The sequence below is a fragment of the Camellia sinensis genome, chromosome 3, assembly GCF_055761805.1.
Source record: "Camellia sinensis isolate YWXY chromosome 3, ASM5576180v1, whole genome shotgun sequence".
NCBI classification, from domain to species: Eukaryota; Viridiplantae; Streptophyta; class Magnoliopsida; order Ericales; family Theaceae; genus Camellia; species Camellia sinensis.
In genome coordinates this window covers 159700320-159727783 of record NC_138963.1, presented here as the reverse complement: position 1 = coordinate 159727783, position 27464 = coordinate 159700320, and the positions used below count along the sequence as shown (strand labels likewise).

Sequence of the window (27464 nt, the reverse complement as noted above, 5' to 3'; positions counted from 1 at the left end):
AAGAGTGCTTGCTCGAGCGAAGAAACACAAGACCCAAGGCTAGCTCGAGTGCAAGAAAGCTATTTCGAGCGGAAGCTGTGTCTGAAAAAGAAACCTGAAGACCTACAATTCTCGCTCGAGCGCAAGAGCCTTCACTCGAGCGAAGAAGCAAATACCCAAGGCTCGCTCGAGAGCAAAAATCCTCGCTCGAGCGAAGAAGCCAAATTCTGGGCAGCAACCAATTGTTTCAACTCACAATCAACCTGTTCCAGACTCATCCAACACATCCCAAAACTTAAATACAAGGAATTAAAGGATGGAAACAAGACATAGACAACAACTAACAATTTCGGAACCTGAGTCCGGAACACAATAAATAACGGCAAAAAACCGGGATCGCTATAGTTAGAGTTGTAGATATGTTTCGTTAAACTATGATTGTTCAATTTACTGTAATTATTCTGATTTTTTAAATAATTTTAAACAGTTTGATAACCAAAAGAAAAAACAAAAACAAAAAAAAAAAATCCTTAAGAAATTGCCATTGCATTTGTTACCATCAAACAACCAATAATTTGTTGTAAATTTCACTATCAATTTTACTTAGTTGGGGTTAGCCCCGGTGGCGGAGGGAGCGAGGGACTGGGGGGTCATGTGCCTCTTGGATTTTGGATTTTTTTTAATTTTTTATTTTACAAATATAAAGAAAATATTTTAAATAAAAATATTACAAAAATATTATTAGAATGAAATGTTAATGAGATTTTAAAAATTATGAGAATTATAATAGTTGTTTTGATTGAAAATGAAGAGACTACTATAAACCATATTATCTATGAAAATTTTATGAAATTTTTTTAATGTAACTGTGATATCCTTATTAGCGTAATGCAAGTATAAGTAATCTCACTATAAAGATATAAAATTTATTGGATTGTTAGTTACATTTGACATGCGAGATTTATTCTCTATGTATTTATTTACTATTAGTGGGTAATATCACATACCAACGATGATGTGGTATTGCCATTATATTAAATTTTTAATCAAATTTTGTATAAAAAATAATTTATCATTATATAATTTATTTTAAGGCGTATATCAATATATTTTTTTTCCTATTGTCCATGATATACAAGTTACAATTTACAAATAATATTATTTTTTTTTTTTGATATTTCTCTAAATCAATCGTAAAAACTTGCATGACATATTTTTGTAATTTTTTTTGATATTATAATTAATAAATACCCATTCTAATTTAATTTCCTGACTCGGCCACTAATCAACCTAGTGGCCATATAAGACGCTATGAGTTTTGACTCACCCCTTCAATGTACATAAAATATGTAGTTTTATTTGAGAATATACTGTTAGGTATGCCTCCTTGATGGAGTATTGGATCCAATTAATTTATTAAAATATTTAATTTATTTTGATGTTGGTTATAATATATTTTCAATATATTTTATTTAACTTTTAGAGGTCCAATGAATATTTAATAATTTATTTGTGGCAGTTAGAATTTTAATAAAAAAAACTCAAGAATCAACAATATATATATATATATATATTTTCCTCTGAATTGAGTGTGGCTGCCGATTCATATTTGGTGAGATTGTGCTGGGAGTTTTTCAATTGGGGACTAAGATAAATCAATGATTTGATGCTAATTTGGTTTAGATTTGTGATCTTCTTCGATTCTGTTTCGAAAATAATTTATTCGTATATTTGGTGAGGTCTTTTCTCTTGATTATTTGTGATTATTTAGAATTCACTTAAGGGTAGTTTTGTGAAACCATTCATGTCTCGTTTATAATTGTGTAGAAACTTTTTGATTGATAGTGAAATTGCATTTCGATCCCGTGAGGGAGCCACGTAAAAATTCTTGTGTCGTTATTGATTTAATTTTTCGCATTAATTTTTATTTTTATTAATTGATTTACTTGTGTAAAATCATATATTTTCCCAAATAGATACCTGATTGATAAATAGTATGTCTTCAATATATATGGACAAAATGAAATATGTACAAAATGGTATGGTATACATCATAATTTGGCAACATTTCTATTAAAGTTAAAAAAATTTAAGCCTAGTGTGCAATTTATCTGTCATCTAAAAGTGTAATTATAAGTGATATTTTCAAAATTTGTTTCTACAAGTTCTTATTTTTTATTTTTTGAAATGATCTTTTAGCAATTATTCTTTCGACAGTAGAAATTAGTCTTCAAATATTTTTTTATTAAAAAAAAATTCACTTAAAAATAATTTAATCTCTAATACTCTTAGCTGTTATAGAGTTCATATCTAAAACAACCCTCATGGCATGTCTCATGGGTTGATTTCAAAATAACACTTAGAACCCTTGTCAAATTTCTTTCTTTTTTCTTTTTCTTTTTTTTTTTTGAATTTTTTTACTCAAAATTGTTTACAACTCGTAAAAAAGATTTTCAATCCTAATGTTATATTTAGGACAAATTATAAATACACCTTCTGAGATGTATTTAAAATACGATGCGCCTTATAGTTTGAAAAATTACAAATACTCTATTATCAACAAAATTTATTTAATAGAATTAATTGAAAAAATAAAAATTATAACTGCTCTTTTACACAATAATAAAATTACTCGAATTATTAATTGAAATAAATTTTTAACATCATTAAGACTGTTAATTGACTTTATGATTTATTAATAAAATATACTATTTGTTACGAAATTAGAAGCTTCAAGGTGAGATGTAATTTTCAGAATCACAATGAGCAATTCTTATTTTAAACAAATTTTAAAAAATATATTTGTAATTTATCTTTATATTTAATTTAATTTCTTATTCTATTTTCAAATTTTAGGCATAAGAAAACAAGATATACTTATAAATGCACGTAAAATTCACTCAATTATGTCTAGCAAATGCGAAAATGCAATGACAAATGAAATTCTACGTAACATTTTTTATAAATAAATAAATATTTTAAGACAAATTGAGATTGTTTTAATTATTTAATTTGGAATAAAAAGCAAAGAGCAAAGTCAAGGGTCGTAATGGTGGTGTTAAACAAAATTAAAAATTAAAAAAAAAAATCTCAAAAATTTGAAACTCAGAATTATTTGAAAATGGATGTATGTAGCAGAGATTGAATTAATAAAGTGTAGAGTTTACATATAATATGAATATGAATTATTAACATAAAATTTTGAATAATTTCTAAATTTTTATATCTGAATCCGTAATATTATTGGGTGTTAAAACATAATATAATGTGATGAAGGCCCACTTGGACAACTTTAATTTTTTGAATTTTTGAATTTTTTAATTTTTTTAAGTCATATTAACTCTTTATTTTTTTATAAAAAAAATTTTAAAAAAATTAAAACATCAACTTTTAACACCTCCTCCAAAAACAGTCCCAAACAATCAGTGAGCCCTATTGTGTTCTAAAAAAATAAAAAAATAAAAAAAATAAAATAAGCCAGTGGGCCCTATCACACCGCATCGGGTGAGGATTGATTTAACAGATCTTAACTTTATCATGTTACCCTTAATTATCTTAACTTTATCCTATCACCTTTAAATTAAATCAATTAATAATAAAAATACAAAAATAAGTCACGTCAAGCCTTATAATCAACCAGCACTAAAATTTTTGGATCATGCTCATTGCAAGGGCATAAAGACATAATAATTAAATAATATAATTTTCACATTCTTAAAACACTTCCGCTGCGTAGCTCAAAAAATTAGAGATTTGAATGGCTTGAAATCTCAGAACGATATCATTTTTTTTTTTTTCATAACTCACAGAAGAAGAAGAAGAAAGAAAGAAAAAAGAAAATGAGAGAAAGAGAATCATCATCATCAACCAAAAATCAAACTCATCCAACATATCATCATCATTACACATATTCACAGAGAGAGATACAGATCTGTGTATACATACAGAGGATGGTGGGCGCCGGTGATGGTCTGTTCCCTCTCCCTCTTCTTTCTTCCTTTCTGTTCCCCTTTCATTCTCTCTTCCTCCCTCACTTTGTTTCAGATATAAAGGAGGAAAAAAATAAAATAAAATATTTCAAAACGACGTCGTTTTAGATTTGGGCCACTTAAGCCACGAAAATTTCGAACTCTGAAGCATTTTTTTTCTTAAAATAATATTATTACACACACACACACATATATATATATATATATATTATACATATTATTTAGGATAAACTATCCGGAAATATTAATAATTAGACTTAATTTCAATTAATTTCTATTAAAAATAAATCTTAATAAAATCATTACTAAAAGTAATTTTTTAGCAACGATTTTTTACATGTCACTAAAAATTGACAATTAGTGATTTTTTTATCACAATTTTTTATAAATTATCAATAAAACTTACAATTAGTGACATTTTTTTGTGACAAATTTCTCAAACTGTCACTAAAGTTAACAATTAGTGACTTTTTTGTGATAATTTTTTTAAACTGTCCCTAAAGTTTATAATTAATGACACTTTTTGTAACAAAATTTTTAAACTGTTACTAAAAATTAACAATTAGTGACATTTTTTTTTAATAATATTTGATGAAAAATACCATTAATTATCATATAACTTGTTGGACAATAAATCCATCCATTAAGACCTACACATAAATCTTTTTTTTTTTTTAACACAAACTAATATTAAAGATAATTTCATATGCTATGGTTTAGGGTTTTAATAATTTTTTTGGGATAATTAAAATAAAATAATAAAAAAAACCTCAATGTTTGAGCATTTTAACAAAATAAACCTAAAATTTTTAATTTTATCAATTTAAATCAATTTTTTTATTTGCTTTAAATCTAAACCATTCATCTATTTTTGTTAAGTAAAATCGATTGAAAAATAGTATTTTAGTCATTGAACTCAATGTAAGTATACATGCAATGTCGAAAATATCATTTATTATTGAATTTAATTACTAAAATACCTTGTCGTCAATCAATTTTACTTAATTACTTAATGAAAATAAGTAATTGATTTAAATTCAAAATAAATCAAAAGTTTAGTGTTTAAATTGATAAAATTAAAAGGAGAAAATTGGTAACACTACAAGAATTTACACATTTGGCGACCACTTTTGCCGACCAAAAAAATTTTAGTCGCAAAAAAATGACATTTGGCGACCAAATATTAATTAGTCGCGAATGATCATTATTTTTGGCGACCAAATATTATTGGTCGCAGAAGGTTATATTTTGGCGACCAAAAAATGAGTTGGTCGCAGAAAGTGGTATACTTTTCCCGACTAACTACAAATTTAGTCGCGGAAGGTCACATATTTTTTGGCGACCAAATTTTTGGTCGCCAAAATTTTTTTTTCAGCAACCAAAAAAAATTAGTCGCCAAATTTGTATTTTTAGCGACCAATATTTTAGTCGCCGTTGATTGAGATTTGGCGACTAAAAAAGTTTGTCGGCGAAGGTACTTTTTCTGCGACTAATTTGGTCTTTTGGTCGCCACAAGTTTGGGAGGGAAATTTGAACAACCAGGAGGGGGAAATGAAATTTTTTGGACACACCTAACATAAATACAATTAAAAAATATAATTTTTGTGATTTTTTTTAAAATTCACTAAATATCAAAAATTAAAAAAAAAAAACCAAAATTTAGTATATTTTTTGTATTTTTTAATTTTTTAAAATATTTTTTCACAAATATTTTACTTTTTAGATACATCTAAGTAAGGTGCATCTAAAAAAATTTAAAAAAAAAATTAAAATTTAAAAATATTAACTAAAAAAAAACTCAATTTTTAAAAAATTAAATTCAGAAAACTGAAACCAAATAAACTCAAAAGTACTTATCAATGTTATATAATTTTATAAAGTATATGAATAATTTTTAATTTTAAAATATATTTAAAAAGAGTAGAAAGCTTGTTTTGGATGAGTAAAAACAATAATAATAATAAAATAGAAAGTTGAACTCAAACCAAACAAGACCTTGTTTTTTACCTTCCCTCCCAATTTCCCCTCTCAGTTTTTTTTTTTTGCTGCTAGGTAAAACCCCTATTCTATCTCCACGATTTTCACCTTGCACAGCCATTCTCTCACGATTGGAAATTCTCTCCCTCTCACAATCGCACACTCGCATAGGTATTTGTCGACCGTCAGGTTTTCGCCATTTACCGTTGTTGTGCTACACCATCTCCTCTTCATTCTAGCTCAGGTAGATTTGTCCGCTCTTTGCTCTATATTCTATTTCTCTCTATCTCTCAATTTGTTATCTGAATCTCTGTTCTATTTCCTTTGTACTTCCTTCGTTTCAGTTATTTTTTTCTTTGTCAAAGGTTCCTAGCATACACTACTACAAAAATAGTTAAAGATCACACTTTGACAAAAAAAAAAGATCTCACTTTTATTGGAAGTGTGATAAAAAAAATTAGATTGATATTTTAATCACACTTAATTTGATTGAGTGTGATAATATTTATTTTTTATGTCACTTTTCAATTAAGTGTGATTATATATATATATTTTTAATCACACCTTCTAAACAAAGTGTGATTATATATACACTACTACTTTTTAATCACACTTTTTAAACAAGTGTGATTATATATATATTTTTTAATCACACATTCTAATTAAAGTGTGATTATTTATATATTTTTTAATCACACCTTCTAATTAAAGTGTGATTATATATATACTACTACTTTTTAATCACACTTTTTAAATAGGTGTGATTATATAGATATTTTTTAACCACACATTCTAATTAAAGTGTGATTATTTATATATTTTTTAATCACACCTTCTAATTAAAGTGTGATTATATATATACTACTACTTTTTAATCACACTTTTTAAATAGTTGTGATTATATAGATATTTTTTAACCACACATTCTGATTAAAGTGTGATTATTTATATATTTTTTAATCACACCTTCTAATTAAAGTGTGATTATATATACACTACTACTTTTTAATCACACTTTTTAAATAGGTGTGATTATATAGATATTTTTTAAGCACACATTCTAATTAAAGTGTGATTATATATACACTACTACTTTTTAATCACACTTTTTAAGTAAGTGTGATTATATATATATTTTTTAATCACACATTTTAATTAAAGTGTGATTATATATACATTACTGCTTTTTAATCACACTCCCTAAATAGGTGTGATTGTATAAAATATTTCAATTTGATTTTTATATAAAATATACAATTCCCAAATCCGCGCCTCTATTCTACCCATGAATGATAGAGATGACTCACTACTAGAAAATGAGGCTTTAGACACGGAACTTTTTTACCCATTTTTTCATCTTTCTATCTCTCTGTCTCTGTCTCTCTTTTCTCTCTCTCTCTCTCTCACTCTCACTCATCACTCTTCTCTGTCTGTCTGTCTCTCTCTCTTTCTCTCTGTCTATCTCTCTCATCTCTCTCTGTCTCTCTTCTCGTTATCTCTCTCGCTCATCTCTCTCTGTCTCTCTCTCGTTTATCTCTTTTCGCTATTTTTTTCTCTCCCCCTCTCTTTGTCTATATCTTTTCACCTATTTTTTCATCTTCCTCTCTCTCTTCTCTTTCTCTCTCTCACTCATCACTCTTTTCTTTCTGTCTATCTGTCTCTCTCTCTCTCTCTCTCTATGTGTCTCTCACTCATATATCTCTTCTCTCATCTCTTTTCTCTCTCTGTCTCTTTCGTTTATCTCTCTTTTCTCTATCTCTCTCATATTTCTCTGTCTCTCTCGCTCATCTCTCTTCTCTCTCTCTCTCTCGTTCATCTCTCTTCTCTCTATCTCTCTCTCGTTCATCTCTCTTCTCTCTCTATCTTTTTTCTGTCTCTCACTCTCTATCTTTTTGTCCCTCTCTCTCTCTTCTCTTTCTCTCCCACTATGTTCGCGTTGCTCACTCTCTCCCTTCTGTCTTCTCTATTTACTGAGCTCCCTCTCGATTTATCTATCCACTACAAGAAAATGCACTTTTAGCGACCACTTTGTCTCTCTCTTGCTCATCACTCTGTCTTTGTCTCTCTCTCTCTCTCTCTCTTTCTCTCCTCTATCTGTCTCTCACTCATTTTTCTCTCTCTCACCACCCATCTCCTTTACCACCTTCACCACTACTGCAAACGCCATTCCACTACCACCATTACTACCACTGTCGCCACTTCACCTCTACGACTACCATTGCCACTACCATTGCCACCACTACCACTACTGCCACTATTACTACCATTACCTCTCATTCACCCTTGCCACTTCATCTACTCTACCACTACCACAACTTCACCACTAATCTCCTTCGCCACCACCACCACCACCACCACCATCATCTCTTATCCACCACCTTCACCACTACTGCCACTAATGCTACCATTACCTCTCATTCACCCTTGCCACTTCATCTACTCTACCACTACCACAACTTCACCATTAATCTCCTTCGCCGCTACCACCACCACCACCATCATCTCTTATCCACCACCTTCACCATTACTGCCACTTTCTATCCTCTACAAAAAAAAAAAAAAATCATTAATTACAAAAAAATATATATTTTAACAAAAAATATTTTTTTTTGACGACGGCAACTCCCGTCGCAAAAAAAAAAAAAGAAAAGAAAGTTAAACGACATTATTTTGTTATTTAAATTTCATTTCTGACAAAAAAAAAATATTTTTTATTCCCGCCTGTTTTTGTTTTCCATTCCCGCTCTATTCTCTCTCTCTATCTCTTCTATCCATCTCTCACTCATCTCTCTCTCTCACCACCCATCTCCTTTACCACCTTCACCAGTACTGCAAACGTCATTCCACCACCACCACTACTTCCACTGTCGCCACTTCACCTCTACGACTACCATTACTACTACCATCGCCACCACTCCACTACTGCCGCTACTACTACCATTACCTCTCCTTCACCCCTTCCACTCCATCTACACTACAACTACCACAACTTCACCACTAATATTTTTCGCCATCACCACCACCACCACCATCATCTCTTATCCACCACCTCCACCACTAATGTCGCTACCTTTCCTCTATCACAAAAAATTAGTTCATGATTTTTACTAACCAAAAAAAATAGGTTGTAGAAAAATATTTTTTATTGACCACAGAAAATAAACTTTTATTTTAGTGGAAAATATTTTTCATTAAAATATTACCCCTACTTCTACCAAATAAAAAATAATAATAATATCTATATTTCTATCATTTGATTTTCATACATACTTTTTGATTTTTTTCTTTTTAATCTCTATCATTTGATTTTCATACATTGACTTTCTGATTGATTTGTAATCGATTTGTGCTTCTCTCTTATTTTACTTTTAGACCCTTGTATTTGTATATTTGTTTTTGATGCAAGATTGTTTCTTCTTTTTTTTTTTGAAAATTTTCTCTTCTCTGTTTGTTTGCTGAGAAAACCGAGCATTAGAACCAAATATAATTAAAAAATAGCTTGATTAGTTGTTGATTTTTTAAATATTTTTTTAATTGATTAAAATATTAAAAAAATTCACTAAAAATAAAAAAATACTAATTAAAAACTCAAACAAATAATTTTCAAAAATTGAAACAAATTTTTAATACAAAATCTATTTTGACTCGTTCAGACCCACCCATTTGCCACGTTTGAAAAAAAAAATTAACAAATTATTCCAAAATTCCCCCCAAAATTTCCCTCATTTTTCTTCTCCTCAGTCGCGCTCATCTCTCTCTCAATCGTTTTGTATTTTTTTTCCCTTTGAATTTCAGCCTCTTTTCCTCTCGCTCATTTGTTGCATAACCCTAACCCAACCCGTCTTTGAGAGAGAAGCAGAGACGAAACGACATGGAGATGAAGGCGATGTGACTCCGGTGGACGACTCCAGCAGACGACTCCGGCAGCTAGGCGAGGGGAGGCGACATCGAGGCAAGGGAAGGCGGCGACCGACGAGGTCCCTTTCTTCGATATCGCACGAATCGGCTGATTTGAACAACAATAAAGTGGAGAACAATGGAGGAGAGATAACAGGGAGCGATGTTCGTGGTGGCGAGGGAGTTATGAATTGGCAGAGTGCTAGGCTCAAATCTGAAATTCTGGCGCATCCGCTTTACGAGCAGTTGTTATCGGCTCATGTTGCGTGCTTGCGTACCGCAACACCGGTGGATCAGTTGCCGAGGATTGACGCTCAGCTCGCTCAATCGCAGCACGTGGTGGGGAAGTATTCGGGTCTCGGCCATGGTAGCATTGGCGATGATAAGGAGCTCGATCAATTCATGGTAAGTAATTAAGCTTCTTGTGCTCTGTTTTATCTATATTTTCTCTGATAATTGTTTGAATTTTGTTTGTTTGTATTATTCTTTTTGCTGTGGATGTTATTAATTAGGTGATATGTGTATGCTATTTATGAAACTGAAGATGAGTTTATTATGGGTCTTGTTTCTGATTGTTTTGTCATCCAATTTTGTCTCTATGCTGTCAAAAATCAGAACATAACAATTCATCAGGGCGAAAATTTTCCTTGCTATAGATTATTTTTTTAAATCAATTTTGATCAATATCCTCTTGACAAGTAAATATTATAGGGAAAATATTGGTTATTTTTGTTCTTTCTATACTTGTTGCGTTCGTATGGATCTGCGTTGTAATGTGAAGAGTGGCTGGAACAAGGGCATCAAACGTTTTGCTCATAAAATTAAGTTATTTTAGGATCTTATAGTATTGTTATACTAAATATAGGATGAGAGGTCTTGATTAGTTGTCTTTGCTCTTAAATTAAGTTCTTGGTAGGAACTTTAAAGTATTGTTTTACTAAATTATATGAGAGGTCTTGATTTGCAGTGATAGACAATTACTTATTGGAGCTGAGACTGTTGATATGAAAAAATGGCCAATATTGCTGCTTATTCATTGAGTGTTACTCATGATTGAGAAGCTTTGAACTGCAGTTTTGAGAAAATATTTATTGAATTTGGATTACATGGGGGCGAAAAATTTAAATTTGGAACTACGTAGTAAAAAAATTTCAACAGCATACTTCTCACAATAATGGACTGACTCTATGAGCAATGACTACAAAATGCACCGCTGATGATGGAGATTGCCGTAAACTGAGGTTCTCCTGAAACCTAAGAGTCTGTGAGCTTAGATACGATTAGAATCAATAGCAACGCTTTCTTCTTCTTGTTCTTCTTTAAGAAATTAATTGACGCAAACAATAAATCTCATAACCTCTGATTGAGAAAGCTTTAAAGTTGTTATGATAATATAATTTTAGCATTTTTCAATTGAGGATACCCTGAACTCATATTTGATTGAAGTTAGTTAGTTAATCAATTAGGGAAATGTGATATTAATTTTACCATTTATATAAAACGCATCTAAATAAAGTTTTAAGAGTGTAATGCATTCACAAAATTAAAAGATGTAGAAAGTGATGATGATGTGACTCAAAGCCAAGATCATTTTCAATGAATCTGAAAGTTGAAGCAACAATTTCATTAAATATTTTTTACTGTCAAAGATGATCAGCATATGCTACTAGATGATTCTGTTGCTTTAAAGTCATTTCCAAGTAAAGTCGTTTCCAAGATAACCAAACACATTATTGTCTCTCTGCGTCACATATTAATTGGACATTTCAAACTGTAGACCTATTAACAATGAGAATAAAGGCATTTTAATAATGATTAGGTTAGGTGTACGACGAGTATGTGGAAAAACATGAACTCATTGATTAACTCCAATTTTAGGGTTTTAGTTTCGTTAAGAAGGTACTACAACTAAATGCATTAGTTAACTATTTTGTGTTGTTGAATTAAAACTGCTTCAATTCTTAGGCTCTTGTGGATGAATTTGAGTTTTCTCTATTGGAAATTCTACAAGAGCTTGAATTGGTTCCCACATCTAGAGAACTTGGATTGAATGGTAGTAAAATTTTCTTAATGCCATACATTTTGGAAGAATACAAGTAACTGTCAAGAATACAAGTAACTGTCAAGAATACAAGTAACTCTCTTTCTCTCCTAAATTCTTGCAAGAATACAAGTAACCATCAATACGCTTACAAGGCTTCAAAAATTTCCATTTACTAATTTCTTTGAGCAACTGTCAAGAAATTTGATTGACCAATAAGAGCTATGTTGTTTGGAAGTCTTTTACTGACAAGAAATTTATGAGAAAGCAATTGAGTGGTTCTTTTATTCTTTAATTGCTATTTTCTTTTTTCTTATTTAATTTTCATTTCAATGTCTTTTAATTTCGACATAGTTAACTATCTTGATTATGCAGGCATGGCTCCTTGCTCTAGTTATTTTACTTCTTGTTGAGATGGCTTTGGGTATGGTTGTAGATTAAGCCAACTATTTCAGTTCTCATTGTTTATAATAGCAACTGATGCAACTGTGTGGTATTCTCATCACATTCCTAAGGTTGAGTGATATGATATCACTTCCAACTTTGTAAAGAGGCATCTTAATTCTCTTTATTGACTTAATTCTTTCCTGTGGGATAAATGTTTCCTTTTCCTAGATCTTGATTCATATCTTCATTTATAAATCTAGCTTTGTCTTGATCTTGAATAGCAGCCAGTGCAAGCTCGCTCCCCAATACTTATGAAGGGTGCACCATAAAATAAATAAATAAAATCTTAATTACAAACCCTTAGGATTATGTTATGAATTTTTCTCTCGCCAAATTTTGTTACCAATCATTGTGGTCTATAGTGGGGAAGGAAGAGTGGGTTATGGTGGTAAAGGAAACATGCTATAGTCTGTCGCATCTAATGGCAGAACATAATGATTTTATTTTATTTTTGTTGTGTGTGTATCTTCTTTGGGCACTTAATTACCATCTGAAGGTCGTAGTTATAATAGAGAAAATGCCATATGCTATAATGTATCCTTTAAGCTCAGCGGGGTAACCCACAGCGGATATTCTTATCTATAATAATGAAATCTCCATAGTAGCCACTATTTTTCTTTCTTGTCTTTCTGTTTTTCCTTTTAGTAATTTATTGAACATTACTGTCAAAGGGTCATAATAAATTTTATTGCTCAAACATTAGAAATCTTGCTGCAGAAGTCCTTTTGAGCATACTTTTTTTTTTTTTTTTTTTGAAGGGGTGGACAAGGTCCAATAAGACTTTGTTTTGCTTGATTTGACCTGGCGTTGATCCTTCATGGCCTTTCTGTTCAAATGTCTAGCTTGCTTAATGTTTTTGTGGTTCACTATCTATTAGACATTGTGTTTATGCTTCCACTGAATTGCAAATTAAACTTCATGTTAGTGGAAGGAACAATACTTTTCATAAATTTCCTACTAATATCAGCTTAGCACAATGTACAGGAAAATGCTTGGTTTTTGGGCAGGTCATCGCAATTCTGAAATGAGAGCTGCACTAGCAAGTGAATGAGAGAATGACACAGAACTTGATATCCAGAACAACAGAATAACTAGAGGCACTGGACATTTGGTATACCTACAGAAATTCTATACCACGAAGTTCTGCATATGCCCGGTGGTTCACAAGTCAATAGTGATCGCATAGCAGACTCTATACATTATGGATGTGTACCTGGTAAAAGAAATATATACTCACCTAAACTTTTTATACAGAGTGCTTGTATAAGAACAGCCTGTCTTGAATTCTGTTTTCTAAGCAGTTTTTTTTTTTTTTCTCTCCAAATTATCTTATTTTTACTTATCAAATAATTGAACTTTATTTTGCAGATTGATTTAACAATGTTTGGTGGTGAACTATTGTCCCAGGAAGGCCTCTCATGAGAAGGAATTGCTTCAGGTACTTGACGTTTCCCAGTTATCCATGTAACCTGGGATTCTTCATTTTTAAAAAGCAAACATGTTTCACTTATAAAAGTTTTAACTTATGCATGCTTCAGATTTAATTAATCAAAAAGGAAAAAAAAAAGAAAAAGAAAGAGGCAAACTAGTTGAACATGTTATTTATGGTATGCACGTATATCATTGAATGTATTGTTGATGACGCTTTTCTCAAGCAGCTAAAGAAGGAAGGCAGAAGAAATCAATATGAGCAACATAAACTACAAGCTTTAAATCAGCACCAGAAAATGGTAAAGATTTCTTTCGTACAAGTGCTTCAGTAAAATTATCTAGGGCCTTTCTATTTTTATTTTTATTTTTATTTTTATTATTTGTGTCTGTACACATCACTAACTTCATTGAACAGTAAGCCTCGGTAGCTGATATGCTTTGAGACTCACTTTTTATTTCCTTAATTATTCTACATTTGGATAATGCATATGAATTATCAGGCAAGTTTCTAGAGCCTTTGTCAGGTTTGAAGGGCGTTACAGTTTACAGGAAATAATTTCTCATTATGTTTAGTCCAATGTTGATGATTGAAATGCTTAACCAAACCCTCTCCATCTGCTTAAGCTTTTAGATTAGTTGTCTAACAGCATTGCATTTGGATCATCTCACCTCCTACCCTCAGACATAGATACAAGTACAAGAGAGTACTAGATTTCTGCTTGCATAACAGGTGAGGGAAACATTTCTTGTACATTGCTGTCAGTTGAATTGTACAAGAAAGTGCTAGTTTTGATTTTTGATCAAACTGGTTTTCACTGGACAAGTCCAATCAGTACACACACACATATATATATAGTCGAGACGTGTGAAATTGAGATTAATTTCTATTCATTAAGCCAACCCTTATATATAACCTTAGGTATGTTGCTGCTGTTCCTTCTACATATCCTGCTAATCCAAAATCCAAGTTTTCTTTCTGCCTTGGAGTTTGTTTAAGCGATCTCTGTAATGCTTTTTGCCTATATCTGCTGATCAAAAAATGCTATATGCCTATATCTTAACATTTTTAGTTAATTTCTTGTGAAATTTTTCTTGAAAAAAAATTCTTATTGGCAGGGATGTCTGAACTTCATATTCTTTAACATTTGTTTTGGGTGCTTTGACCATCTAATATTTATTTGCCCATAACTGAAATAAGTAATTCATGAATGGTTTGCATTTGCATTAATCATTTCCTGCACCAATTTCTTTTTTATGTGGTTTCACTTTGGAACTTTAACTATAGTTGACAAAGGTCGAAGTCTTTTTTATTTTTTATTTGTCTTTCACTATTGTAAATAAATAAATGCTTACTTTTTGGTTGAGATCTACCAAACTTGTAGTTAAATCATATTTGTTGACAACGATTCAAGTCTTTGTTTAGATATTTTAAGTGGATAAATGCTAACTTTTTGTATTGAGATCTACCAAACTTGAATCATTTTTGTTAAAAATTCTTATATGGTGCAGGCTAGAAATAATGCACGGATTATGATCGCTGGCTCTTTAGATATGTTCAGTAATGGGTTTGTATCGTCGTGCACTTAATATGAACTTTGGAAGTTTCTCAGGATATTTGATCTCATTATTTAACGTTTGTCCTTTATGTGATTCAGATTGTTCAAATCAGGTGTGCAGAAGGCTGGGAGCTCAAATAAGTGAGTAATCCTCTGGTCAATCTTCATTCAGTACTTCTACATGCCAGCTTATTATCCAACTTGTTCTCTGACTTACAATCTAATGGTCCACATTTGTCTGTGTACATCCAAAACATGCATAAAAATGAATAGATGAGACAAAAGTTAAATGCATTAAAGAAGCGTTGAACAGTACCACTTATGAATGTGCTTGTGTCTGTGTGTAAGAGAGAGAGAGAGAGAGAGAGAGAGAGATAGATCAGATGTGGTGCCCTGTACCGCCATAGTTTTTGAACACTTAAAAGTGGATTTTCCATTGCAAATTCATCTGGACTTGGTGATCTTTCCTTTGTATTCTTCTACTGTGGTATTGTTCCTTTTGGTTGGTCAATTGCCATACATCTAGAGTGGGCCATTCATCCTGTATTTTAATTGGTATTTGAATAACTAAAAAAGTAGAAGAAACTTATCTTAAGTGGTGGTTCCATCAAAGTGCACAAAGTACCCAACCTTGGGCCTTTAGGCACAACCTCAAAGAGTGGCTTGTCCTTATACTTGAACCACATTCTGCTGCCAGATGCTTGATTCCTTAACCTTTACTATTGTATCAAGCGCTTTACCCTCAAGATATGGACACTCCAAAATTAGGTCTAAAGTGATTGTGCCATTGTTACATTGAGGTGTGGAAGTGGAAGAGTTATGTGTGGCCTACTAGATACCTATATTATATAATTTTCTTTGTTCCTTGGGAAATGACCTAAAATCAATGGTTATTACTACATTAGAGTTATCAGCAGAAAATAAGGTCGTGATTCAATGTTGTGTTTGGTCCAAGGGATACCAAATTCATAAAATCGTCTTCCAAAAGCTCATGATACAAGTGTCAATATGGATAGTGGATTTATGCTTTTTTAAAAGAGTTCTATGATCCTTCATAATTGTGGAGGGTTTCACACACTACAAGAATTTACACATTTTATAATGGTAATAAGCTGTCTTAATACTGGAAAGAGTTCTATGATCCTTCATAATGCTGGCCATCATAATAAAAGAGTTCTATGATCCTTCATAATAAGCTGTTTTAAAAGAGTTCTATGATCCTTGAATGTTCTATGCTTTTCTATTGCTGTTTGTTTTGGTTGTTTATCATTTATAATGGTAATAAGCTGTCTTAATACTGGAAAGTAACATCAATTAATGCTGCTCCTCAACCTTTGGTTTTGTAAGATAAGACGGTCTTGTTTTTGCATGAAAACTAATGATTGGCTTGTAGAGTCTAAATTGACAGTGGTATGGTTCATTGTTTTCAGTAGGGACAGAGAAAGGCATCCAATAGGGATATTTTTCAGGGTAGGTTGGCCATCATAATATTGATTCTTGTAATCTGATTCCATTTATTTATATTTTCCTTTTCAGAATATCGAAGCGGAGAAGCAGGTTAAATTTTTCCAAGGTTGTGCTGGTTCTGCATTTGCTGAACGAAATCATTCAATAATGGAGGTTACTACTTTTTCCCCTCTTAAAGTTTCTTTGTTCTGCTTGGTGCACAGGAGAAGGTTGGGGTTTAATGCCAACAAAAAAAAAATTTACATATTTAGCAAAGAAAGCACATTTATTTGATGGTATACACCCGGTAAACTTAGAACAGCAGAAGAACACAACTGACAATCCATCAACTAATAACAGTAGCTGAAATGTTGAAGGTGATTGCTCAAATGAATGTGATTTTTTTTTATTGGAGTTTTCCCTGGTTATGGTTAAGGAATTTTGTTTTCTATTATTATTTTTAAGGAAAACTCGTCAGATGTATTCATTCATATCATATCTAATAGGTAGGGTAGCAGAATGGATGAATATGCTTTCCCTTGATGTCTTGGGAAAGAGAACAGAAAGGAGGCACAAATGTTATGCCACCTTATTTATGTGAACTGCAAATTTATATTTTTTTTTTGGTACACGTTAATCTTTTGTGTGTGATTACTTAGATTAGGGGCCTTGATCATTAGTGCTGATTGAATGTCTGCTCAAGCTGCTCATCTACAACCCAAAGTTTAATCTAAAGCTAAGACCATCAGAATCATTCAGGTTTTAATTAATCTGTGGTATTATTCGTTAAAATAAATTTTACCAACTTTATTAAAAAATCATATATAAAAGTGAACTGAATCAATGGAGCTTTGATAGTTAACTATGCCTGTATTTGTTATGGTTGTTAGCTTATTAATCATCGTGTACTAAAATTTGCAGGTACAGCAACAGGTACAGTTTTATTATGCCAGGTAGTTGTCTCAATACGATGTACATGTTTATAGGATTTAATTGATTTTTGCAAAGATACGGGTTTGCAATCCAGTGTTGCTACCACTATCATGCTTCTCTGATAAATTTTCCAATTTTGTTTCTTTATTAGGTGCCTTACATCACTACTGCTTTGATGGATGCGAAGCATGGCACGGAAGGGCGCAAGGATTTTTTGATTGGCTATCAAGGCAACTTAGTGGATTAAGCAATTTTCCTGATGCTGTAAATCTGAATTATGTATTGTTTCAATTTGTTATGCAAGATGGATGTGACTTGTCAATGAAAACTTAGAATAGTTGTATTGTGTCGAATGTTAATGAATTATGTATGTGTCGAATGTTAATGATTCAGTTAATTTGAATGATGCTTTAAAATTATAGGTTTATTATGGATTGAGTGAATTATTAGGAATTACAGGTGCATTGTTTTCTTGCTTTGGCGACCAATTTATTAGTCGCGACAAATAAATTATTTTTTTCGCAAAAAATGACAATTGCCGACCAAGAGTTTTGGTCGCAAAAAATACATCTATTGCCGACCAAAACAGCTCTTGGTCGTGGAAACTCATTTTTGCCGACCAAAAGTTTTGGTCGCGAAAAGTAACAAATGGCGACTAAAACCTTTTTTGGTCGTGGAATGTCACAATTGACGACCAAACTTTTTGGTCGCGGAATGTCACGATTGGCGACCAAAATTTTTTGGTCGCGGAATGTCACGATTGACGACTAAAATTTTTGGTCGCGGAATGTCACAATTGGCGACCAAACTTTTTGGTCGTTGAATGTGATAATTGGCGACCAAACTTTTTGGTCGGGAAAATATCATTTTTCGCGACCAAAGTGTTCTGGCGACAAAATAAATTAGTCGCGGTAATTAAATATTTAGCGACCAAAAATTTAGTCGCGAAATCTAACTTTTGCCGACCAACCACAATTTTGGTCGCGAATTACTTTTGCCGACCCTCAATTGGCGACCAAAGTAGCGACCAAAAAAATTGGTCGCGGATAATTTTTGCCGACCAAAAATTGACTTTTAGCGACCAATTTTTTTGTTGCCAAAAGTGTTAATTCTTGTAGTGTAATAAATCCAAATTAGAGTGTATCAAAGGTATTAGGTTCAGTAAATATTTTTTATTGTTGAAAGATCCAACTTATCTGTTGACTTTTTGTTGACTATCTGTTCAAATTTATAGCTATCTGTTCAAATTTTATCTATCTGTTCAAATTTTTTCCCTATATGTTTAATTTTTTTTGTCTATCTGTTGAAATTCTTGCCTTATTATTATTATTTTGTTTTTGACTATTTATGTCATAACTTTGTTGTTTATCTGTTGCAATCATCAACAATAACAATAATAAAGAAAGAGAAAAGATCTCATATGATGAAACCTCATCAACATCAACAGCAATAACAATAACAAACAAAGAAAAAAATGTTTGATCTATTGAATCCAAACCAAAACAGATCTTCCACTCTAAAAATTATCCACTATTTGTTTGAAAACAATCTGTTTTATGTAAAATAAAAAATTATCTGTAGAGACCAAATTTGATTATTTGTGCAATTTGTTTCTATCTATTCAAATATTTTATTAATTTTTTATCTATTCAAATCTATCTATTCAAACAATTTATTTTTCTCTCTTTATCTCTCTGTCCACATAATCATAATCAAAATCCAAAAACACTAGTTTTGTTCATCACGGCCAGATCCAAAATCAACACAACAACAACAAGATCTACTAGAAAAACAAATTGAACAGATTTTACACTTGCTTTACTGAATACAATTAACTCACTGTCAACAACTCAACTCAAACAACAATCTCATTGTTTTGGTATGGTTGAACCAAGAGTGGAACACTAAAAACAGATCTACAACAACAAAAAAAAGAAAAAAAAAATCAACATAAATAGAGAAATCTTACCCGTTGAAAAAAAAGAAAATAAATGAGATTTGTTTAAGATAATAGTAAACTAAACAACTATTATTGAAGTTCTTGAATAAAAAGCATAACAAAATCTACAAGCTGAAGACTGATATACAAAGCCTATCAACGGCTTGTTTGTTATTTTTCACGTCGAAGTCTAACTTCTCAACATACAACGACCTCATCACAAATTGGTTCGCACCACCTCCAGCTAGGGTGTACGCGGTGCGGTTCGGGTGGTTTGAGAGTAAAATTATAAACTGAATGGTGGATTAGCGAATTGACAGATTGTGGTTTGAGCAGTTTTGGACGGATTGACAAATTGAAGAATATTCTAACTAATTATCAAGAATTTGCATAATATATAACTCTAATTTACATAATATTATATATATATATATATATATAACACAAGCTAATTTTACATGATGTTTTTCATATATATAATTACTACTTTGTAATACATTTCACATATTAAATTTTTTTTGCACTCATTTTTATTTTGATATTTTATTATAGGTTAAAAAATATACATATATTAACTATAGTGAAGAGGAGTGGTTTCAAAGGAGGTTTATAAATTTTAAACTTTGAACCGCGATTAGCAGATAGAGCGGTGCAAATTGATGCGAATCGGTGCGGTTTTAGCAGATTTGGTGGTATTTTGCTCCGGTGATGAATCTGGGTTGGTGTTTCGATACACCAAGAGTAAGAGAGAGAGAAAGAGAGAGAGAACCAAACCTAGGAGTTATCTCATATCACAGATGTGTTTCAAATCTCAGATCGTAGATGTGTTATAGATCTCAAGCTTGAGATCGAGGAGAGAGTGACGCCCTTGAGCTCGAGGATGTCGAGGCATTATTGCACCTGATACCAGCGTCGTGTTGTCGCACTTGATTGGAGCTGAGAGCATAGTTTTAAAAACCGGCCTATACGTTACGTATCGGAAAAAATTGAGTACCACGACGGATATAGGCCGGTACAGCACTGAGATCGAAAATTGCAGGAGAATCGGCCAAGTCCTAGTACGTAGCGGTTTTAAACCATTACATAAGCCACGACAGATCGATACTTACCGATTCGGACCGGTACGGAAAAGAAAAAGTTGAAAAACCTGTGAAATGATTTTTAAAATTTCACCGCCGCGATACCCGATTCCCGATATGTACCGACCGATACTATCAATAGCAATACTCCGGGATCGATACCGTTACGTTACTCGATACCACGATTTAGAACCATGGCTGAGAGTAACCAGGTATTGGCACCAGATGGTGATTAAGAAAAATGTGGAACCAATGAGTTTGCAAGGGTTGCCGGTGCATCGGTGTGAGCTGCGATGCCTCGCTACGCGGGAGGCGACGGAGCTAGTAGGGAGGGAGGAATGGGTGAATAATTTAAGGCTGGGAGAAAGAGAAAGTGGTCAAGCCATGGGGGTGAGTGATGGAGCGACCATCAGAACTCCATCTTCTCCATCAGAAATCTAACACCTCAGTTGAAGAGATGAAAGCGATGAGATGAAAGCAATCGCATCTGACAGGCGTCGGTGATGGTGGCGAGATTGTTTGCGGCTATGGTAGCTCGGCATCAAAAATGAAAACGATAAACATGAGAGAGAGAGAGAGAGAGCGAGAGAGAGAGAGTGCTATGGAAGACACTGTTTGGTTAGGGTGTGGTTTGATTTGGGAACAATATATACCTGAGCAATTTGGTCATTTTACAGACCTTATACTATTTCTGCACGTAGACTAGGGAGGTAAGAAAAACTAAAAAAAAATTGACCAAACCGGCTATATTTTGTCTTATTTTTAACAAGAATTGGTCTGTGTGGTTTTTAAATTTGCTTTTTTGTAATTTTCGGTTCAATATCTGTTTAAGCACCTTGTGCACCGATTTGCACCGAAACCAACCGCTTCAACATATATTGTATTTCTAATATATGTATATATAACCTAATAATATAATGATATTGATAATTATAATAAATTATTAACCTTAATTAATTAACCTTATTATCTTTATAACCTAACCTTGTTCTTATTATATATAATCTTAACTATAACTCATTATTCTTAAAACCATAGTATTTTTAAACTTTGTTTTTGTTTTTATTTTTGTTAATTTAGGAATTGAAAAATATGTATTAAATGGATGGTTTGGATATGTTTGAAATAATTTTTGTATATAGATTAATGATTATATTTAAAAGTGACTCAAGTTTAAAAAATCTTAAACTGATAAAACCGCACCAAATCGAACCATTTTAATCAGTTCAATTTGGTTTGATAGGAGAAGCGGTATGTATCTGTATTTAAAATAGTAAAACCGACATTATCAGTTCGGTATAATTTTTTTACCTAAATACCTACGGTACCAAACCAATTACATCTCTAGCGTGGGCGGTTAGACAAGAAAAATTTAAATTTAGATTTTTGGCCTGAGCACCCAATTAAAAACTCATAATTTATCTTATTATATGAATCAAACTATAAGGTTTTTCTTTTTTTTTTTTTTTTTTTTTTTTGGTAATTATTCCCCCCTCCCCTTCCCTTTCCCTTTTTTTATACTTATTTTCTTCTTTAGGTCTTGTTTGGAAAGTTAAGTTTTTAGTCAAGAAAGTTAGAAAGCCTCTCCCTCCTTTACCCTTTTTTTATACTTATTTTCTTCTTTAGGTCTTGTTTGAAAAGTTAAGTTTTTAGTCAAGAAAGTTAGAAAGCCATTACAAGTTCTAAAATCACTCTCGCTAATTTTTGCATTTTTTTATTTATTTATTTTTATTTTATAAAAAGTAAAAAATATATATATATATATGAAAAGAAATCAATTCTCAAATAAGCTCTTATTGAACTTCTTTTTAAAAAAATTTAGTCAAGAAAGTTAGAAAGCCATTACAAGTTCTAAAATCACTCTCGGTAATTTTTGCACTTTTTTTATTTATTTATTTTTATTTTATAAAAAGTAAAATATATATATATATATATGAAAAGAAATCAATTCTCAAATAAGCTTTTATTGAACTTCTTTTTAAAAAATTTAAATTTTCTTAGATTTTTTGAATCTAACCAATGAGACAAACTGAAAAAAAAAATAAAAAATAAAATTGAAGCTTAAAAAAAAAACCCCGTAAAGCCAAAAATAAGTTTTAAAAAAAATAGTCGATTTTTTTGGCTAATTTTGGCTTTTTATTTTTTTTTAATTTTCAAAATAAAAATTATTTTTTAGATTCATCTATATAACCAAACCAAACCAAACCAAACCTTAAGTCCCATCAAATGGGGTTGGCTACATGAATCATTCTTCTCCACGCGGCCCTATCAAAGGCCATTTCATTAGTCAATTAGATTCATCTATATAAGAAAGACAAAAAAAAAAGTAATAAAAATTGACATAATTAAAAAATATTACTAAAGGAAAAAAAAAGGGTTATTTAGAAGTTTCTAAGCAGCAACAAAAATAAATATCACATTTTTTTCAAATTTTTTTAAGTAATTTTTTTTATAGAATTATGTCAAAAAATTTTACTTTTTCGATATGCCTTTGGTAGAAGAATCTACAAAGTTAAAACATAATAAAAAAATTTTAAAAGCCAATAAATTTTCACTTTTTTGGTCCTTTCTAGATTTTTTTTTTTTTTTTTTCGAAGTTTTAAATTTTTTGGTCTATCTAGTCAAATAGAACATAGAAAAACTTTTGAAAATTTGTTTTTAAAATTTTCAATAAAAACTAAAAAAGTTAACAAAAAAATCAACCAAAAAACAAACATCAAACATTGGCGGAGCTACATGGTAAGTTGTGGGTTCAAATGAACCCACTCAAATTTTTTAGATAATTTGGATTTATTCAATATTTTAACTGATAATTTGTAATATTATGAAATAAATTAAAAAATTAATTGATATTATGAAATTTCATCAAAATGGCCCCACTAAATTAAATTGTTTGAAAAGAATGTCAAGTTTTAACATGAAAAAGTAATGAAATTCTTTTATAAAATATGATTCTTACTAGAATTAATTCAAAATAAAAAATGAAATGAAATAATTTTAACTTTTTGTATTTTAAAAATTTTTGTAAGTAAATCAATGCTCATATAATGTATTGACTGTTAATTAATTGAATCTGCTGTTAATTAATTTTTAACCTCGTCACCATAATCAGCATTTGATGGACCAATAAGACTAGGCACAGCACATACATTGAGCGAAAGCAGCAGCAAAAATTCCTTTCCGATGTATCCAAAAAAGAAAGCAGCAGCAAAAATCAACGTGGTGGGTCTGGCTGCATTACTTTAGCCTCCGTTTGGAAATATATGTTTGGGATAAAATAGTTATATAAGATAAAATAAATTATTTTAATTTAATAAGATAAAATATTATATTTAACTCATAATTATTATATTTTTATTTTATAAAAAGTTAAAAAAGTCAAAAAAATTCTTTCCAAACGAGACTTTTTAACCACGGACTAAAATAATTAAAAAGTTAAAAGGCCAACATACTTCCCAAACCAACCCTTAATTGATGAATGAAAAGAGCTGAAAACGTTGGCTGGGATCCACCACTGCAATTGCATCAGTGTGTTTGGTTTGAATTTTTTAGATTAAGTTTTTTGAAAACTGAGTTTTTTTAGTTTTCGTGTTTTTTTTTATTTTAGCGAATATTTTTAAAATTTTAAGCATTTTTTTAGTTTTTTAGATGCACCTTACTTAGATGTATCTAAAAAGTAAAAAATTTGTGAAAAAATATTTTAAAAAATTAATAAATACATAAAAATAAAAAAAAAATACTGAATTCTCGTTTTTTTTATATTTTTGATATTTAGTAAATTTTTTTAAAAAAATTTCACAAATTTTTTACTTTTTAAATATATTTATGTTAAGTATATCTAAAAATTAAAAAAAATTACTTAAAATATTAAAAAAAATCATTAAAAATAAAAAATATAAAAAATAAGAAGATAAAATTTTTAAAAAATTATTTTTAAAAAAACGAAACCAAACACACTGTTATTATTTTTTTTCAATGAAAGTAACCCAGCGAGACCCGTGCCAAGTCTTTTCGCTCAAATTTGTTGACTATCAATGAGTGTGTAACCTCACAATTTCCATTGATTGGTTCTTTCTAAAAAGGAGAATTAGTAGAATAGAAGAAAAACGATTATAAATACATTATTTTGTGATAAAATACAAGTAAAAAATTATGAGGTACAATCTCACCCACACTTTCTTATATTTTTATATTTTTTTAATATATGTTACACTATTAAATAATGGAAAATATTAGAGAGTCTAAACTTTTTTACCAATAAATGTTTCATATGTATGTAAACCTTACATTTATATGAGATTTATTTCATATGAAATATTTGATAAAAAATTTAATATACTTAACATTCCTCCTAAATAATTCATTTTTAAACAATGATAGAAACCATTAAATTTGAAATTCTAAAAATATCACTAATGGCATGACACTCAATAAAAAAAAAAAAAAATACAACACCAAAACTAAAACATCAAGTCATTCATAACGAAACCCACTACCACATCATTAATAATAACATTAATTAATACTCTCACTCATTTTCCTTCCTTCTTTTAAAAATGAATGTCGGACCTCTCACTCATTCACCACCAATGAGAGAGAGGGTAATGTAACAGATTTTCACTCACATTGATCACATAACTGTGGGCCCCGTGCTCAAAGAAGTCATGCTGGAGTCCACTCAAGTCATTGCCGTATGATAGGACAACGCAAGCCGTGGTCGTTGGAGTTATTGGCCTGGTTTAGTTTGTTTCTCACTCATTTTCCTTCCTTCTTTTAAAAATGAATGTCGGACCTCTCACTCATTCACCACCAATGAGAGAGAGGGTAATGTAACAGATTTTCACTCACATTGATCACATAACTGTGGCCCCCGTGCTCAAAGAAGTCATGCTGGAGTCCACTCAAGTCTTTGCCGTATGATAGGACAACGCAAGCCGTGGTCGTTGGAGTTATTGGCCTGGTTTAGTTTGTTTTTCAAAAGAATTTTTACAAAAAATTTATCTACATACAAATTTTTAAAAGTAATTAAATTAAATAAATTTTTTTAAAAAAATTTTAAATTTTTATTTGATTACCTATTTTTTAAAATTACTCTCTCTCTCTCATATATATCAAATCAATTATTTTTTTTAAAACTCTCTTCTCGAAACAATTTTCCATAACCATTTTTGAAAAAAAGGCAAATCAAACAAATTTTCCTACTTTTTATCTCAAAAACTACTCTACAAACACAAAACAAACATTTAGGTCTAGTTTCTCAATAAGTTAAAATAATGGATAAATTACACTTTGACCATGTTTGGTAGGGCTTATTTCCAGCTTATTTCAGCTTTTAGCTTAATTTAAGCTATTTTTGATGTGTTTGGTTCAGCTTAACAATACAGCTTATAACTTTTTGTAAGTCAAAAATCAACTTATTCTTTGAGTGGGGGAGGAGAAGTTTAATTTATAAGTCAAAAATCAGCTTATGTTCACAGTTATAAGCTATAAGCTGTTAAGTTATAAATTATAATCACTTTCTCACAGCTCTACCAAATGGGGCCTTTGTGTTTGAACATTTTTTTATTTTAATCTTTTAAATTTATTTTTTTTACTTTAACTTTTAGCGTTCGTTTGAAAAGTTGAGGTTTGAGATTTTTTGACTAAAATAATCACAAAAAAATAAAATAGACTTTTTAGCTCAACAAGACAAAATATCACATTTAACTCATAATCATTACATTTTTCTCTCACAAAAAGTTAAAAAATCAAAAAATCATTTCCAAACAAATTTTTTTAACCTCAGACTAAAATAACCAAAAATTCAAAAAACTAAAAAATCAACCTACTACCTAAAGGAACCCTCAATGTTATTAAACATTTTCAATTTACTCCAAACCTTAACTTCCATCAAAATTTAAACAGAAAATGCCACGTGACAACCACTTGACATAAAAAATATTATTTGTAATACTTGACCCAACAACCAAACCTAAGATCCAAATTCAAACCCAAACCCAAACACAAACCCAAACCCAAACCCAAGCTTGAAAAATCTAGAATTCAAACTCGGAACCAATCCGTTTAAATCGTGGAACCAATTCGAATCAATCCATTTAAGTCCGGAATGGATCAGTTTAGAACCACGAATTTATATAAATACACTACAAGAAATTACATTTTTTGCAACGCAACAAAATATGTTGCTAAAAGGGAAAATTCGTCGGCAAAGAGTTTTGCCGACACACAAAGCTACGTTGGCAACCCGTAGGCAAAAGTGAGTCGGCAAAAGTTTTTGCTGACGAAATTATCATTGCGTTGGTAAAAGTAATGCCTTTAGCGACGAACATAGTCGTCGTTAAAAGCCTTCATCCATCGTCGGCAATTTACCTTGCGTCGGTAAAAGTCATTCAAATATGATGATTGTGTGTCACTTTTCGCGACACAAATTTGCATGGGCAAAAAATATACTTTTAGCAACAAAATATGCGTCGGCAAAAGTAAACTTTCGGCGACAATAAAGCTTCACTTTTGGCAACGACAAATTAGCATTGGCAAAAAATACACTTTTAGCAACACAATATGAGTGGGCAAAAATAAACTTTTGACAACACATTTATGTCAGGAAATATTGTCATTTGCCGACGATTTGTTTGTCGATAAAAGTTTACTTTTGGCAACGACAAATTGACATTGGCTAAAAATACACTTCTAACAACACAATATGAGTTGGCAAAAATAAACTTTTGGCGACACATTTACCAACAAAGA

The 27464-nt window shown here is 30.9% G+C and overlaps 1 long non-coding RNA gene across 2 annotated transcripts; it reads left to right on the top strand.

Moving 5' to 3' along the window:
* The first annotated feature begins 5770 nt into the window (after positions 1–5770).
* On the top strand, positions 5771–15655 carry LOC145822862 (uncharacterized). 2 transcript variants are annotated; one of them, XR_014364702.1, is made up of 6 exons: positions 5771–6189; positions 13315–13546; positions 13699–13768; positions 13989–14060; positions 15271–15326; positions 15417–15655. It is a non-coding gene; the product is annotated as an uncharacterized LOC145822862 (long non-coding RNA). The 2 variants fall into 2 exon arrangements; XR_014364701.1 differs by lacking the exon at positions 5771–6189 and adding an exon at positions 9685–10247 and having other exon boundaries at positions 15417–15653.
* The last annotated feature ends 11809 nt before the right edge of the window (positions 15656–27464 follow it).